Consider the following 19,242-nt stretch of genomic DNA (forward strand, 5'->3'; position numbering starts at 1 on the left):
GACATCTCAGAAAAAACATCTGAAAGACTCAGGATTTCTCACAAGTTCTAGAACTTTCAGGTATAGCATAGTTAGTCAGAATTCATAGGATGCTACCTGAGAGGAGCACCAAGTTTAGTTCCCTTGGTAAAGTGATTAACAGATACCAGTATTTTCAGATCAAATTGATGCTATTTTAAGCCCATAGGACGAATGAAAAGAAGTGATCTATCTCCTCACCCATATTTTCCTACCATCTAAAAGCAAATGTTTTAAATTAATTATTTTTATGATAAAGTATTATCCCCACTAGGAAAGAGAGAAAAGGGGCCCAAGCACAAAACTTATAAATCCAAATTAGATATAGAAAAAAATTAGATTTTTACAGCTAACCAAAGTCTAATGAGGGCTGAAGATAAAAGATGCTACAAGTCTTCACATCTCTTTCTCTGTTCTGACTCCCACTAACTGATTAGGGAATTGTTAATAGTGTCAAACCAGCTCATGGTGGGAAGGAGAGACAGGAGATAGATGGTGGAGTAAAACTAATCTGATTGAATAGTTTTTTTTCTTTATACAGTACTGGTTTCATTAAAGTGCAAATCAAAATCACCAAAGACCTCATAAAAATGTTTTATATTACCTCCATGTATATTCATGAAACCAACCCTTTCACAAACTCTGTATTCACTTCTTTCTGGGGAACTTGGAACCATCCTTCACTCAGAATGAATTTCTCTGTCTTTTGGATTCATTCCTACCAAGGATGTCAATATAAATGTATTCTCATTCTTCTAGATCAAAATTCTTAAACTTTTTTGTGTCATGGATCCCTTTTGTCAGTCTAGTGAAACTTATGGATTCCCTCCTCAAAACACATGTTTTAAATGCATGAAATAAAATACTTAAGATTATAAAGAAAATTAATTACATTGAAATACAGTTATCAAAAAAAAGTTTTAAAAGAAAAAAACAAGATCATGGACACAAAGCCAAAGACTCTTAATAGTCTAGTATCAACTAAGTTGTTCATTGGATTTTAGATTTCAGATTAATGCTTCTAATAGTTACATTTATGTTAGAAGGTATCCTAAAAACCATGTTATTTGTGGCATTCTACCCCGATTTTTGTCATCATTACTGCAGAAACAAAAGAGATTTACATAGGCCTGAGGATAATCATGCATTTTTGTCTTTAATAAGTCTAAGTGAAAGCAATATTTCAGAGCCTTCATTAAGAATTTTTTAACTTTCATAGAATTTTAATAGATTATTAAACAAAGAGTTATTAGCAAGCAAAATCACAAGATTCTTTACCTAGTGGCTGCTCTATGGTGATGCCTTTCTATTGAACTGTGCTAGTTCTCAAGCAGCAAGCAGTCTATTTTTAGGTCTACAGTTGTCTCTTCTACAGCACAACTTTCTCCATTGCAATGTTGATATGGTGTAGATCAACACATGAAAATAAATGGGAATTTGGGGGAACTTTGCAAAAACCACAGATGACAAAGGCCATCAGATGACACAGAAAAGTTTAAAAACTTGGAAATGCATAAGAAAGATATATAGATAGATAGAATTATGTAATGTCAACATATTTTCTCTTTGGATACCATAAATATGCACAATTTCTTTTTTAAAGTTAAAATATGACCAAATACTTAACCCAAGTTTTACAATAAGCTACTATAAATACCCATAAAAGAAAAAGAAAAAGAAAAAATTCAGACTTTTTCTGATTATGAAGGAAAGATCAAAAAAGTTTACACAGATTTTCTAGATGTGGAAGGGATATGTATACTCAAAGCCTTTCTGGGTGAGTTGAACTCTCAGAACTTATGATACACTGATACATCCTTTAATAATTGCAGAATCACTTCCATCATAATAAGACATCAGAATTGAACAGTATAAGCATTTAATATGGACAAATAATTCTCATTGCAACGTGGTCCCAAGTTAGAAATCTTTTTCTTATTCTATTTCTGTAATTTAATGCAAATTAGCAACTTGATAATTCTGTCATAACTGAAAATAGTCTAAGCTTTTAGAGAAAATGTGGCCTATATTGTCAAGATCCCCAGAAAATGTCAACCAGATCCTCTCTGTTTTTGCCCCAGATATGGCATCTAGTCCTGAAACCTCAGGCTTTGTGCTAAATACTCAACACCCCATGCCAAATATCTTAACACCTTCCTGCTTTCTTAGACCTCTGCTAACTACCTGTTTCCAGACCTCTCATATCATGGCTTTGCCTGCCTGTCAACAAACCAATATGTTTCCAAGTCTTCTTTATTCTGTTTCTATATGACCTTAGCTGAATGATAGAGCACTTTTTGATTACTTAATATTTAATATCAACTAGTTGCCTTCTTGAATTCACTGGCAAACTTCTCTAACATTGATACCTGTCTAGATTTCCTTATTTTAACCATGGCAAGGACATTCATTCTCTCGTTGACTTTTTACTACCTTCATGTTTTTATCTGGTCTTATTTTTAATCATCCCCAAATCTGGTCATCCTATCACAATCCAATATCCTATACTGACATTAAAAGACTCAAATAAAGGGAGGCTAAATAAGGAAAAGAAAGATTGAGTTGCTGGGATTTTTTAAAAAGATGACAAGGCACAGAGTTGAGAGGGTTAAACATGCTAATAAGTTAAGTCTATTGATAGAAACAGTCGAATAGCCTGTTAAAACAAGACCTGACTATTTGCAAAGATAATAGTGTTCTCATTTGTTTGCTTTTCTTCTCTTTTTTTAATGTTCAAATTTCACTTGTTATAATAATTATTTGTCCTAAAGGGTTCATGGTTTTATACCAGATAACATCCCTAGCAACTAGCACACACAGGGCAAGTGCTTAATAAATATTTGTTGAATTGCTAAATTTGCAAATAGCAACCCTCTCCCTTCAATAGGCATGACTATACTGCCACCTGGTGTCACAGACTATATATTACAGGTGCAGATGGCCAAAGGAACAGTTCCAAATTCAAATTGCAGAACCCAGAAATTCAAAATCAAATTGTAGGCTAATTCGCTAACTACTTGTGACAAACAGAAGCTACCACAGACAAATTAGAGATGAATGTAGGTGAGTATATGTAAGATTTTGGTTCAAGTCGGCTTTATATATATATATATATATACCCAAAGAGTTTCTCAATGTTTTTTTTCTCTGTAGTAGACAGAGGTTCAGTGGATAGAGGTTAGACCCTAGAGTTAAAATTATTTGAGTTCAAAACCAGCCTCAGACACTTGCTAGCTAGGCAAGCCAATTAACCTCTGTTTGCTTTAATCCACTGGGGAAGGAAAAAGCAAACCATTTCAGTATTTTTACTAAGAAAACACCATGTTATACTATGGTCCACAAGGTCACAAAGAATTGTACACAACAGAATAATAATAACAAGTGGACAGTCAAGAAGATCTGAATTCAAATTTACCTAACCAGCCATGTGACTGTAGGCAAATTATTTAATTCCTCCAAGCCTCAGTTTCCTCATCTATAAAATGACAAAAATGAACTCAATAATCTCAGAAGTCCCTTCTAATTCTAAATCTATGATTCAATGATACATTCTACTGGTATCTAAATTCTACTGGGCCTTTCTTCTGAGATTAAGGAATTGTCCTTTATTAAAAAGCTAAACTCTCAGGGAAGGATTACACAATAAGCTGGAATGGTTCAATGATATCTTATTTAAAGTAATGTATTTCTTAGGGAAGACAGTGAAAAATATACCCATAAATGTACTATCTTAGAGAAAACTGTACCATAGTAAGGGAGAAAAGGTTGTTTTAGTGGGGTTTCAGGACACTCCAAACATTTACTCCACAATGCTGCTTTGGGCAGGTGCTGCTGGATAGATTGTCTGAGGCTGGTCTCCTTTCCATTCTCTATTTTAATTATTGTCCATTATATGAAGATAGTACCATAGATCCTTAGAGCATAGTAAGAGGTTTTCCCTAAGACATATTTAGAATCAGAAAACTATAGAATTTCAGGGCTGGAAAGGCACTTTAGAGAACATCTAATCCAACCCCCTCATTTTTTACCAAAAGAAGGTCCAGAGAAATGGAGTATGTTGTCCAAGAAGGACAGGGAGAAGGAAGAGAGGAAGGAAGAAAGAGAGGGAAGGAGAAAAGAAGGAAGGAAGGAAAAAAGGAAGGAAGAAAGGAAGGAAAGAAGGAAAGAAGGAAGGAAAGAAGGAAAGAAGGAAGGAAGGAAGGAAAGAAGGAAAGAAGGAAAGAAGGAAGGAAGGAAGGAAGGAAGGAGGAGGGAAGGAAGGAAGGAAGGGAGGAGGGAAGAAATGAGGGAAGGAGTGAAGAATGGAGAGAAAGAGAGGGAGGATGGGAAGGAAGAGAAGAAAGAAGGAAGGAAGAAAGAAGGGAGGAGGGAAGGAGAAGGGAGGGAGAGATAAAAGAGGGGAGAGGAGGAGAGGAAGGGAGGGAAGGAAGAAGGCAGGGAGAAAGACGGGAAAGACACACATACAAATATGTATCTTCTTGTTTTAGTTTAGACCTCTGATTTTATCAGTATAGAATTCCCTCCACTGATGTAGATCAATTGTTCATTTGTCAGTCTTAGAGATTCACATAGGGCACTTAGACGTAGTGTCATGCTCATGGTAAGGTAACCAATATTTCCCAGAGGCAAAAATTGAATCTTCTGGTCTTCCTGACTCAAGCCCCATGTCTGCTAACTCTACATTATCTCATGCATTATATGTGGACAATTCCATAAATGGAACTGAATTAAATGATTCACATATAATTTTTCATAATTTCGCCACAATTTTTGGCATATTTTTTTGTTCCCATCTGCAATTTCCTCCAAATAAATCTCCAAATAAAGTTAGTTTAGAAATATAGCACAGGTCTTGAGTTTCTTATTTCCTTCCTCATTATATATATGACCTGCAAAGAAATATACACATTATGGTAAGTGTAGCTTTAATTTGTGAAATAAAATAATAATAATAATAATAAAGTTTTGAGATTCCCCTAGTGACTACTTAACACTCAAATAAAAGGGTCAAACATTTTCTTTTCTAGAAATAGTCATCACTTTTTGAATAACTCATTTACTCTTACCAAAAGAATCAGCAAGTCACTCTCAGAAGCAGAAGAGTTTTCCCTCCTCCCTCTTCCATTTCACAGTCATGAAAGGATAGAATATCCTGTATTATCACACCATTCTGGCTCTAGGCAATTCATCAGAGGAATGAGGGTGAGAAGTCAGAGTGTTTCTCTTCAGAGTTTCTGTTCCATAGCCAGGTATAACATTCCCACTGCTCTTCCTATTGGACTAAGTTTCAGCAAGTAATAAGTCTCTGTCTCCCTCTGTCTCTGTCTCTGTGTTTGTCTCTCTCTCTCTCTCTCTCTCTCTCTCTCTCTCTCTCTCTCTCTCTCTTTCTCTTTCTCTCTTACACGCAATGTCTCTCTCTCTCTCTCTCTCTCTCTCTCTATATATATATATATATATATATATGTGTGTGTGTGTGTGTGTGTGTGTGTGTGTGTGTACATAGGCATGTGTTTATACATGTGTTTGTCTCTGTCTCTGTCTGTGGGCCTGTCTGTCTGTCTGTCTGTGTCTTTCTGTTTCTCTCTCTTTCTTTCTCTTTCTATTTTTTACTTTGTCTCTCTCTGTCTATCTTTCTCTGTCTCTCTATCTCTGTCTCTTTCTTTTGTCATAATATATATATATATATATATATATATATATTATATATATATATATGTGTGTGTGTGTGTGTGTGTGTGTGTACATAGGCATGTGTTTATACATGTATGTATGTATGTGTTTGTCTCTGTCTCTGTCTGTGGGCCTGTCTGTCTGTCTGTCTGTGTCTTTCTGTTTCTCTCTCTTTCTTTCTCTTTCTATTTTTTACTTTGTCTCTCTCTGTCTATCTTTCTCTGTCTCTCTATCTCTGTCTCTTTCTTTTGTCATAATATATATATATATATATATATATATATATATATATATATATATATATATATATTTACACACACATACATATTTTTGTGTCTCTCTGTCTATGGGTCTGTCTCTATGTGTGTCTGTGTCTTTCTCTCTGTCTTTGTTTCTCTCTTTCTCTTTCTGTCTCTATTTCTTACTTTGTCTCTCTCTCTCTCTCTCTCTCTCTCTGTCTCTGTCTGTCTTCTGTCTCTTATGCATATATATATATGTTTACATACACACATATATATTTTTGTGTCTCTGCCTCTGTCTCTGTGGGTCTGTCTCTATGTGTGTCTGTCTGTGTCTTTCTGTCTCTGTTTCTCTCTTTGTCTCTCTATTTCTTACTTTGTCTCTCTGCCTTTCTCTATATCTCTCTGTATCAATGTCTGTATCTGTGTCTGTGTGTCTATATGTCTCTCTCTGTCTCTGTCTCTCAGCCTTTATGTGTCTGTGTCTGTGTATCTGTCTATATGTGTGCCTATCTTTGTGTCTGTCTCTTTTGGTCACTCTCTCTCTCTCTGTCTCTGTATAGAGATCTCTCTAGCTCTTATTTTTCTCTTTATCTTTCTCTGTATGTATTCTTCTCTCTTCCCTTCTCTCTTCTCTCTCCCTCATGTATGCATTGGTAGCCATTATCTCTTACTCCAAAATGTTCAAGAAAATAAAAAGTATCCCATCCAGAAAAAAAGAGATTTTTACCCAAAGGTCTCTTTTCCATGATAAACCATAACGTGGTTTGGTGTGACTGATCTCCCTCCTCTTAACACTCATTGTAGTCTGACTTAACTCTACCAAGGAATCCAGTTTCTCTTTTTAAAAATTTCTGATTAATATAATAATTTTCCACTTCTATGTCCTTCTTTATCTCTGATTATACTCTATGGGATTTAGAGATTCAAACTAGTAAGGAAAGTCTAATATGTTCCAAGCACTGTGCTAAAGTCTGGCCCAAAAATAAAGCAGTTAAAGACAGAGAACCATAATATATGGGAGTTACATATACAAAGAAAACACTACAAAGTACACAATATTTATTAGAATAAAAGTTAAGAGCTAGGAGTAGGATTAGAACCCAGTTCTCCCATCCATTCCTCCAGTGGCCTATGTGCTACACTGTGGTGGTTCAGCTGACATTTTTATCTCAGCCCTTAAGAGTCTTTTATATTCTGACAGCTTGACAGAACATCAGGAAATTTAGAGGCAGCTTCAATTCCCTCACAGTTCAAAGAAAGGATGCCCAGCATGACACAAGCAGAGGTAAGAGTGTGGCTATGTGCTCCTGTCACCTCATCAAGCCTCTTTCCTTTCCCCTAAGGACTGTGTGGTTAATCTGACTGTGTACTAGTAAAGTAGATTGTGTGGGGGAAAGAAAGAGGGGGGGTAAAGAAGAGAAGGACGTAAGAGAAGCAAAAGGAAAAAGAGAAAAGACTAAGGATCAGACTGATAATTGACTTAGCTTACCAAAAATGTAAATGAAAAAAAAAACCTTTCCAAAAGTTATGAAAACAAAAAATTAAATATTTTAACTGCTAGATGATTCCATCCTAATATTGTGAAACTATTTCTTGGAGAGTACAAGAACTTATTTGGGCAGGGTTTTTTTAGCCATATGTAATAGGTTTCCCCAAATACAGTGAGGAAGACGGTACTCAAGTAGACTTAGTTAGCCTCCATAAAAATGGATGCACTTTTGTGAACATGTTCTTCTCTTCATAGTGCTCCCAAGGGACCCATAACTTGTTTCATGTGTCTATGTTCTAACTGTTTAACCAAATAGAAAACTCTCTAAAATGAATATAATATCTCCCATTTTTCCCCCCAATACTCCTATGATGCCTAGAATGGTGTCCAACACACAGAAAAAGCTCAATACACATATAACCAACTGTCTTTTGGGCATCAAAAAATGTGTCCTTGGTAGCCTGGCTCCATGATCTGCTCCTGTGTAGGTGTTCGATGATGAAGTTTTCTCAAGGGAGGATAATCCTGTGCCTCAGTGTACAATAAGAATTAGAGGTTCACCTTATCACTTCACTTCTTGGACAAAACCAAAGTGAGTATTCATCTCTCTTTTCAAGAGCTCTGAGCAGAAGAATAGAAAACAATGTGTCATAATCATAAATCATATAATCTATACTAGGACCACCCTGTGGATTACATCCCCAGTCTAAATTTCCTTTTCCAAATTCTTTACTACCCTAAGAAAATCTGCAGTGGGGGAACTATTGGTTCACACTTAGAATGGGCGAGTTCCTAAAAGATCACCTATGAAAGATAACATGTGGGAAAGAGAAAAATATCATAGAAAAAAAGGAATCCAAAAAGATGGTTTAATATAAAGTAATAAACGAAATTTTAAAATCCATCTGTATAAGCAAGTATAGGATAAAGGAGGTATATCTTTTCAACTTAACAACTTATTAGGCACATAGAAGATGGCGAGCATTCCCCAATGATTCCTCATTGTAGCAAATAATAACTAGTACTTAAAAGTATTTTAATGTGTCAGAATTATTATTTATGTATATATGTATATGATATTTATATATGTATATATATATATATCTCATTTGATCTTGACAGAAACTTTCAGAGATAGATGCTCTTAATTATCTCCCTTTTACAGATGAAGAAACTGACACAAAGAGAGTTAGTGATTTAATCAAGCTCACACAATCAGTAAATATCTGCGATTAGATTTGAACTCGGGTCTTCCGGACCCCTAATCCAAAGGTCTCTCTACTGTTCCACCAACTGCCCCTGTGGAAAAGGCACTGAGTTTTCTACGTGGTACCAGAGTACTAAGTATGATAGGTTCCACCACACGTTAAAGGCTTTGTGGCCAGGTTTAGCAATAAACTGAGTCTCACTTCTTGAGGACTAAGCTCACTAAGTATATAGAGACTCCTTACCAGTGGTCTATCTATATAATAATGAATTTTTTGGCCCTAACAACCCTTAAAAGAAAGAAAATCCCAAATGGTTCTTAGTTCTATGATCCCTTTCTGGCTTATGCACCATGACTGGAGTGGGGTGACTGAAAGTGGTCTGAGGATATCAATTAACATACTTTAGACCATATACAATATTTAACTTGATTTTCAAGTGTGAGGTCCTCATCCAATGGCCACCAAGTTGAAATAGTCTTGGAAAGATTGAATAATATCATACTTAATAGTATCACCACAAATAAAACAAAAAGAGAGAAGTAAGTTTCTATTCTAAGTGAGAGGATGATGCACAAATTCTCCTCAAAGAAACAAAGAAAGGAATTGGCAGAGTTGGCTGTCTTATGAATCTAAAGACAAGAAAGATCATTTTGTGGAGTTCTGAGTCACTTCAATTTGTAATGAACATGATAAGTATTTTCAATAGGACCACCTTGAAAATAATTGTGGCTTATACACAGACCTCTGTTGTAAAGAATTAAGAGATATAGAAATTACTTGAAGATCCTTGTGAGACTCTCCAAATTAGGTAGACATATACTTTGATACTTAGTGACTTCAATGCAAGGACAGGAATAGAAAAGAATGGTGGAAAAAATATTTGGAAAAATATGGACCAGGAATATGGAGAATATGGAGAAGCCCAAGATGCACAGATTACCCAAAAACTGTTGGTAGGTGCCAGATAGAGCAAGTATTAAATAGCATCACACACAAAAATTAACTACTTATTTTTTTTTGAATTTTTGAAAATTGAAATTATTTTTAATTGGCTAGAAATAACTAATTACTTATATGGAAGTCTTTTTTCAATCATCATAAATCAGTACTGATTTGTTAGAGCAAAGATCAAAATTAATAGAAATCTACTATAAAAATGAGGAAAAGATAGGCAATTTAAAACAATTCCAATCTGACTTATTTAAATATCATTGATTTTGAAAATGGGATATAGGCAGAAGAAAAAAAGAGGGAGGGAAGGGAACAAAAATTTGTTAATCATCTACCACATGCCAGGCATTATACTAAGCATTTTACAAATCACCATGGGAAGTAGGTGCCATTATTCTCTCCATTTTACAAATGAAGAAACTAAGGTATAAAGAGATTAAATTACTTGCCCAGTATCACACAGCTAGGAAGTCTCTAAAGCTAGATTTGAATACAGGACTTTCTGACTCCAGACCCAGTGCTCTATTCACTGTCAGCCTAACTGCCTCTAATAGACACTGTTGTTATTGTTGTTGAGTCATTCAGTAGAGTCCAAGTCTTCATGATCTTAAATAAGGTTTTCTTGGTAAAGGTAATAGAGTGGTTTCCAGAGTCTGAATGACTTGTCTGAAGTCACAAAGCTAGCAAGAATCTGAGATCCTATCACAAGGGACGGTAAAAAGAACCCTGAGTTTCAAATAAAAAATATTAAGTTCAAATCCCATTATTGCTGCCTTTTAACTATATTTGTACCCTAAAAAGAAGGCTTGTACCCAATGACCTCTACTCTAAATCTATGATCCTTAGCACTGTCCTCTGTACCAATAATTCTTTATGGATCATATAATAAATATATTTTAAAAATTTTTAAAGAATCTGAGGGCATTTTTGAACTTGGGTCTTCCTAACTCCATTCTTGAGCTTATCCATTGAGCCAACTAGTTGTCTCTCTAATAGATATTACTAAATGACAAACACAATAATTGTGTTCAGAAGTTTAAAAGAATAAATCAATTACTACAGTTAGAAGACCAAAGACCTTAAGAAGTACTTCAGTCAATAAACACTTGATTTTCCTGATATGTAATAAATCATTTATATGTCCTCCCCAAAAAAACTCCAACAATTTGGAGTATACTCTCCCATAAATCACAGAAGACATGATATACATATAAGTAACATGTATGACCAGGGCACAGACATGGAGGAACACCTCTTGACTCGGATAAAAGAGGGTCTCTGATGTTTTTTAGTGATGTTATTGCTCGTTTGCCACCAGACTTCCCTCCCACTGGAGGTTCATCGTATACAATCTCTTTCTAACCAGTCCTACTCTTCTTTTCAGGGACCTGCAGTTCAAGGCATAATTTGTAGGGAAAGAGGGGGACGTCTACCAGTAGAGACCTCATGCTAATGGTTGTAAGTGACTGTGTTCATGAGACACCAAACAAAGATGGGCCTCCACCAGAAAAGCCATCATGCTGAAAACTAAATAATTCTACATTCTGAGACAGTATTTTGTAGAAGAAAGATGTCTGAGTGACTGAGCAATTCACTTAACCTCTCTCAACCTCAGTTTTCTCATCAGAAAAACTGGGAATATTGCACTTCCTCCATGGAGTTATTGTAAAGCTCAAATGAGATAGCATATATAGCTCTTTGTAAAACTTAAAGTGCTACATAAATGCTAGCTATTATTAGAAGTAATCATCAAAATCATCATCATCTCTGGGCAGATGGGGAAAACCAAAGTGTTTAGGAAACAGGACAATGTAATTGCTAATCTATATGAGTTTTCTTAAGCCAAAATTTCCTTCCATTCAAGATTTCTTATCAAGACTCCTAGGTCTTTGACAAATGGTCATTAAAACCCCTATTTCAGACACTGTCTTCAGACCCCATTCCCAGGGGAAAAAAAGAAAACTACCTAAGAGTTGTCCTTCCAAATCACAACATAGCCATGTCAGCAGAAGTAGAGGCACAAGTTCTTGTCCACGTTCTGAAATGAATATTACAACTGCATCCTAAGTGGGCTGATCTCCTATTGAGAGTTGCTTTTATTCACAAGAGATGCTATGATCTTAGAAGGAAAAGAGAAATTTGAACTCTGGCTGGCACATGTTACTAAGATGCTTTTGGAGTGGCAGTTGTCAGAAATGCAGATGCAAAAATGACTGCTAGAAAATCCCACAAGGCCTGTATTTGATGAACATGAGACGTCTGCTGTCTACCCAGGGCATGTATCCAGGATGTGACAGGACTTTCTTAACCTGTCAAACCTGATAACCTCTACCTACCTCCAGTGATTCATGTGGACAAATGATATCACCAGAAGAAACCTAAAGAGTATTGCTAAGGATTATGAAGCCAAAGGTGGGGAGAGAAGGGAAGAATAGCTTAAAAGTTTGAGGGCATAGAGAGTGTTTTTATCACCGTTGCTAATTGAAAGCGAAAGATCCAGAAGAATAAGACAAATGTAAGAAGTGAAGAGCTAATTAAGAAGCTGGTGCCTGAGAATAGAATTTGGATTTCTGGGCCAGAGGTTAAAATTCAGAGGGGGCTCTTGGCAAGGGATGATGTCCCTATCAAGAGTGAATAAAAACATATTTTCTCAGAGTTTTATGAACTAAAACAGAAGGCTTTAACTGAAAAAAGAATGGGAAAGAGAAAATTACCACATAGAAGGATAAATGAATGAATGAAAAAGCATTTATCAAGTTCTTCCTATGTGCCAAGCATACACTGAAAATAAAAATACAAAGAAATAGTTCCTGCCTTCAAGGAGCTTACACTTCTTGAAGGAACAAGAAGAGACAACATATAGAGAGTAACAGTGGTCAGGAAAAGAAGTTTTGTTTTGAAAGACTATCAGAATGGTTAACTGATCAGGAAGGCAGCTAGGCAGCACAGTAGATATTGCAGCAGAATCAGGAGTAATTCAGTTCAAATAGTTCAAATCCAGTTTCAGATACTTCTGATCTGTGTAACCTTAAGCAAGTTCGTTCTCTCTCTCCTTTTCTCTCTCTCTCTCTCTCTCTCTCTCTCTCTCTCTCTCTCTCTCTCTGTGTGTGTGTGTGTCTCTCTCTCTGTCTCTGTCTCTCTATGTCTCTGTGTGTGTGTCTGTGTGTGTCTCTCTCTGTGTCTCTCTCTCTGTCTCTCTCTCTGTGTGTCTCTCTCTCTGTCTCTCTCTCTCTCTGTGTCTCTCTCTCTGTGTCTATCTGTCTCTCTCTCTCTGTCTCTCTCTCTGTCTCTGTGTGTGTGTGTGTGTGTGTCTCTCTGTCTCTGTCTCTCTGTGTCTCTGTGTGTGTGTGTCTCTCTGTGTGTGTCTCTCTCTGTATCTCTCTCTCTGTCTCTTTCTCTCTGTCTCTCTCTCTCTGTGTCTCTTTCTCTGTGTCTCTCTGTCTCTCTCTCTGTCTCTCTGTGTCTCTCTCTGTGTGTCTCTCTCTCTCTGTCTCTCTCTCTGTCTCTCTCTCTCTGTCTCTCTCTGTCTCTGTCTCTCTCTCTCTGTCTCTCTCTGTCTCTCTCTCTGTATCTGTCTCTCTCTGTCTCTCTCTCTGTCTCTCTCTCTCTGTGTCTCTCTGTCTCTCTCTCTGTGTCTCTCTGTGTCTCTGTGTCTCTTTCTCTCTCTCTCTCTCTCTCTCTCTCTCTCTCTCTCTCTCTCTCTCTCTCTCTCTCTCTTCTCTCTCTCCCTCCCTTTCCTTCCCTCCCTTCCTCCCTCCTTCTTCCTCCTTTCCTCTTCCTCTCCCCATCTCCCTCTCCCTTTCCCTCTCCTTCTTCTTCTTCCTCTTCCTTTCTCCCTCTTCCTCCCTCTTTCTTCCTCTCACTGGCATATATTAAGTACTTAATAAATGTTAATTTCCTTTTTTTCAATTGGCATGACCTTTCCTGAAGCAATAGTAATATTGACTAGAATAACTATCACCAGAGCAAGAAACAGAAAGCTGGATGTTGGAAGGCAAGTTAGCCTGGGTGGTTAGTTGAGTGGCTTGTAAGGCATGGTCTGGTTGTTTGTGGGCAGTTAGGTACAGTGAACTAGGTCAATTTGTATTCTCTGAGTCCCCAGGCAAAATGGCTCAGTACCAGGACAAGAGTATGAAAGGAGGGAAACCCTTCCTTTTCAGGGCATCTCCAGTTGTTAGGGAGTTCTTGGTTTTTCCCATTGTCGTTCAAATCTTTGCTTCAGAAGACCGCACATCCCCAAATCCTTTAACCAGTCCTCAAATGACACAAACTCAAGGTCCTCCACTCTCCAGGTTAATCTCCTCTCTATGCTTTCCAATTTAACAATATTCTTAAACTCTGGTGTCCAGCATTTATACAGTGCCTGAACATATGTTTAGGGACATAAATGTTTAATGACTAACTGGCCACTCAGTTTTGAACACAGTATCCTAGAGCACAGTGAACTATGATATCTATATTTCCAGGAGCTTGACTATCACACTGCTGGTTCCTATTGAGCTTCCAAGCCCCTAAGATCCAAAATTTTTACCTGAGTAACTGCTCTTTAAACGTGCCTCTCCCATCTTATACACAGCCAAATTTAGCACACCTAGAAATGTGATTGCTAAACTCCATGTCTTCTAGGGGAAAGAAAATTACTACAAACAAAAAGTCCATTTTTGTGGCTGGTTGGAACACCAATGCAGTGAGAACAGTGTAGTAACAAAATAATTTTATTAAAGCAATTGAAAAGGATAATTGGAGAAGGGAAGTTTTTGCTTTAAATACCCAGAAGAAGACTGAGTAAAAATCAGTCACTACAGTCATCAGTATGGGGACCTTTGGGTGATATGTGTTTTATTTGGGTAGAGGCTTCCCTGAGTTAGTATAAGACAGGCTCTTTATTGTGAATCAAGGAACTGAACAATGCATCAGAATTTGGGTATCCCATACAACATATATTATTTACTATTACAAATTTGAAGACAAAATAATTCTTTAAAAGATCTGAACAAGGGCAGCTAGGTGGCACAATGAAAAGAGCACCAGTCCTGAAGTCAGGAAGACCTGAGTTCAAATCTGACCTCGGACACTTAACACTCCTAGCTGTGTAACTTTGGGCAAGTCACTTAACCCCCAATTGCCTCAGAAAAAAAAAAAGATCTGAATAAGTATAAGATCAAATTAACTCTTAATAAACTGCCATAGAGTCACATCTCTTTAGAGAGAAGATGGGGTTATGTTGGAAGGGACTGGGGTGAGGTCTGTGAGGTGTGTGAGACATCCTTTGGATACTTTGTATGGTGATAAATTGTTCAAAAAGTCAGATTCACAACCTGAAATAAACATTCACCAAAATTTATGTACCTTTTTGAAACTTTAAACTATCAAACCAATTTTCTAATCATCTATTTTTCTCAGACTAAAATTCATGAAAGCTTTCTTATTTCCACACATGTTCCTAGTTTTTTTCCCTCAGTTTAAAAATCCATGGAAACGTTTCTCCCTTCAGAGAAGCTGTTTCATACACATCTCCCTAGATAAAGTCAAGATCTAATAAGATTGCATAATTTTTATCCAAAGCCAAAAGTTCATGACCTACTCTCACCAAAAAAATCCTTCATAGACATTCAAACTTCCCAAGGTCTTTTGTACTTTTGTAAAAATATAACTTTTTAATTTTGTTTTTTTAATCTTTTATTAATTTTAATTTATTATTTATTAATTTTTTATTTGTTTTTTAATTTTTAAAAGATATGCATGGATAATTTTTCAACATTAACCCTTGTAAAACCTTGTGTTTCAAGATCCCTCCCTTTCCCCCCAACCCTTCCCCTAGATAGCAAGTAACCCAATATATGTTAAACATGGTAAAAATAGATGTTAAATCCAATATATGCATACACATTTATACAATTACCTTGCTGCACAAGAAAAATCAAATCAAACAGGAAAAATGAGAAAGAAAATAAAATGCAAGTAAACAACAACAAAAAGAGTGAAAATTTTATGTTGTGATCCACACTCAGTTTCCACAGTCCTCTCTCTGGGAGTAGATGGTTCTCTTCATCACAAGATCATTGGAACTGGTTTGAATCATCTCATTGTTGAAAAGAGCCACGTCCATCAGAATTGATCATTGTATAATCTTGTAGCTGCTGTGTACAATAATCTAGTTCTGCTCATTTTACTCAGCATCAGTTCGTGTAGGTCTCTCCAGGCCTCTCTGAAATCATCCTGCTGATCATTTCTTATACAACAATAACATTCCAAAACATGCAGATACCATAATTTATTCAGCCATTCTCCAAATGATGGGCATCCACTCAGTTTCCAGTTTCTTGTCAATAAAGTTGTAACTCTTAATACACATAGGTTTCTCCCTTTCTCCAGAAGGGAAGAAATGACATGCAAAGGATTTAAAATCATAGAATTTATGAGATCAAATATAAAAATCTTTAAATAGCTCCCTAAATCTCTCATCCTACACTGTTCCTTTTCAATAAAATTTATAGTTTGTTTACATATTGTCTCCTCCATTGGAATATGAGCACCTTGGGGGAAGAATTGTTTTGTCTTTTCCTAGTGCTTAGCAGTGTCTGGAACATAGTTATCAATAAATGCTTGTTGAAGACTTAAAATCCAGGGAAAAAAATTTACACAGCAATTTATCTTAAGCAAAATGAGGGTAAGGGATTACAAATATTTTTGTATGTTCATTTTTCCTCCATCTTTCAAACTACCCTTTCCATGGCTCTCCACTACAACTGTGAACCTGCCTGATTTCTGCCCTAAAGCATAATGGCAATAACATGACCTGTAGATTAAAATGAGAGTGTGTAACAATTGGAAGGTGAGACAACCAACAAAGGTCAAGCGATATATTTATTGTTTATATCATGCATCCCAGAAGTCACCAAGTACAGCATCTAACAGAATCAAACAGTATCTTTAGTATTGCAAGCAGAGCTCGTCTGGGTTGTGAGACTATGAAAAAATAATGGACTAAAAATCAGTCTGCTCCTAATTGTACAAGATTTCACATTGATCTGCTTGATCAACCATATTGTTACCATTTCTTTACTATATCAAAAACTTGCATATATGAGTTCTTTCCTTCTGTCTTCAAACTTTAGGAGCTTTAATAAGGAAATGTCATAGAAGGGAAAGCTCTTGTTTATTTTCCTTCTCAGTTCCACAAGTTCCCCAGCTTCTGACACATCTCCGCATAAAATAATTGGAAGGATATGAAACTAAAGAAAAACTTAGGAAACATTGCCTCAGAAAGGGCTCAGAAATGTCTCTATCCTTGGACATAATTAAACAAAAGCAAATTCAAAGAACCCCTAACTAAATTGTTATGATAAAAAAAAAAAAACTAAGGAAATCCATTTCCTGCTAATCACAAATATATCATTCCTCTTACTTCAATACTTTGCTGGATCTATAATCTCACTGAAACAAAAATCATAATCATTTCCATATCTTATCCAATAAAATTCTTATCCACATCATTCTACAAATCCTCCATAAAGGTTCTACCCAATACTTTAAGGAATTTCCTCTACCTCTTTTAGTATTTTGTAGTCACAAGACCTGGGTAAGAATTAGCTCTACCCCTTCCAAAAAGGTGGAAAGAACAAATAGGAACTACTACTTTCTTCAGAGCCACTCACCAATGTTGGGAAAGGATCTTTAATTTTAAGGCTGGAAGGAACCATAAAGATCATTTTGTTAAAAACCTTCCTTTAACATATGAGTAAATTGAAACAAAAAGAGTTAAGTAACTTGCCCTCAGTCATTTAGAGAGTATATATCAGCTTCAGCATTTGAACCTAGATCTTCCTTATTACAATTTCAATATTCACTTTGTTCATTCTACCATATCACATCATCTGGGATTACACAAGAAGAGAAAATAGATTTGATCGATCTGACTTTGGAGGGCAGAACTGGGAGCAAAGAGAAGAAATTACAAGGAAACAAATGTAGGGTTACTCTGAAAGAAAATACTCTAAGAATCAGAGATATCTAAAAATGCCCTTAGTAGATCAAAGTTGTTCTCCTTTGCCAGAGATCTTTAAGTAAAGACTAAAGAGGCATTTGTCATACGTGATATTATGAAGATTTCCAATCAGGTTAGAGGTTGGACTAGATATCTTCTAAGCTAAGTTCCTCCCAAGTTTGAAACCCTGTGATTCTGTGATTGTTTGATCAGTGAAACCACTGTAATAATAAGTAATTTTATTAAGTGATAATCATTGAATAAGGATTAAAACAAGAACATGCTGTTTTAAGAAATGATGAATACGTGGATTTCAGAAAAATCTGGAAAGATTTATATGAACTGATGTTGAGTGAACAGAACAGAACCAGAAAAGCCTTGTATATAATAACAGCAGCATTGGACGATGAACAATTATGACAATCAATTAGCTCTTCTCAGTGATTCAATGATCCAAGACAATTCCAAAACATTCACAATGGAAAATGCTATCCACGTCCAGAAAAAGAACTGGTGGAGTCTAAATACAGATTGGAGCATACTATTTTCACTTTCTTTGGAATTTTTGTGGGGGGTTTTCCTTTCTTTTTCTTCCTTCACAGCCTGACTAATATGGATTTTCCATGTATAACCTATATCAGATTACTTGTCACTAAAGAAGAGGGAAGGGAGAGAAGGAGAAAGATATGGAACTTAAAATCTTACAAACAATGAATGTTGAATATTGCCTTTATTTATAATTTTTAAAATACTATTTACACACAAAAAAAGACATAAGTTCATCAAAAGTGCTCAGCAGTGTCATAGAAATTGTTCTCTGTAGTTTCCAAATTAAAGAGGAATTCCTGATATATAGTGAAGTTTTCTAGATGTTCCTAATTGTACTTGACAATCTGATTCTTTCATCAAGACCTTCTCAAAAACCATTGTCACTTAGAAAAAAATGTATTTAAACCTATTCAAGAGTGGATAAAGTATACATGCGACCCAAACTATTGACCTGTATTTGAATAGATAGTCCAGAGAACTATATCACTCATGTAGACACAACCCTTGGACAGTAAAATGGGCTCAAAATTGAATGAAAGTTAGTCCTGTATTACACTGGGAAATTAAACAGCTTTATTCAATAATTCCTAAGTTCTCCCTCATACGAGAAGCCATCTTTTTTACTACTAATTTTCTTTCTAGCTTTACACAAAGATGATGCTCATAGAGCCAATGCTACCAGAGACAAATATATTAGACATATTCCTCCAGATTTAGGGTTCTCATTGTAACGGCATCAGTGATATTGGATCCAAGCTTGTGGATCAAGATAAAATGCCACAACCAGGATAGTCGGATAGAATCCAGTAGCTAGCAATAGGAAATGAGGATGCTAGCGGGACAAGTACATATCTCCAGATTCAGAGGAACCCAAGCAGCAACAGCCAAGAAGAATTACAGACGGCCCTAGTGTCAGCAAACCCAAAAGACACTCTACATAAAGGGGGTCAGAAATCAGGGCAGTCCAAAGTCCAAAGCATGTGGTCAGAAGATGGGCAGCCAGTGGGAATTGAAGAAACACAATAACAGACAGCTGGCACACAGTGTTTTGTAAACCTTAAAGCCTTACACAAATGTCAGTTATGGATGCATGTATTATGTATGTATGCCAATGTCAGGGAGACTTGT

This window comes from Antechinus flavipes, chromosome 1 (genome assembly GCF_016432865.1).
Source record: "Antechinus flavipes isolate AdamAnt ecotype Samford, QLD, Australia chromosome 1, AdamAnt_v2, whole genome shotgun sequence".
Classification (NCBI taxonomy): domain Eukaryota; kingdom Metazoa; phylum Chordata; class Mammalia; order Dasyuromorphia; family Dasyuridae; genus Antechinus; species Antechinus flavipes.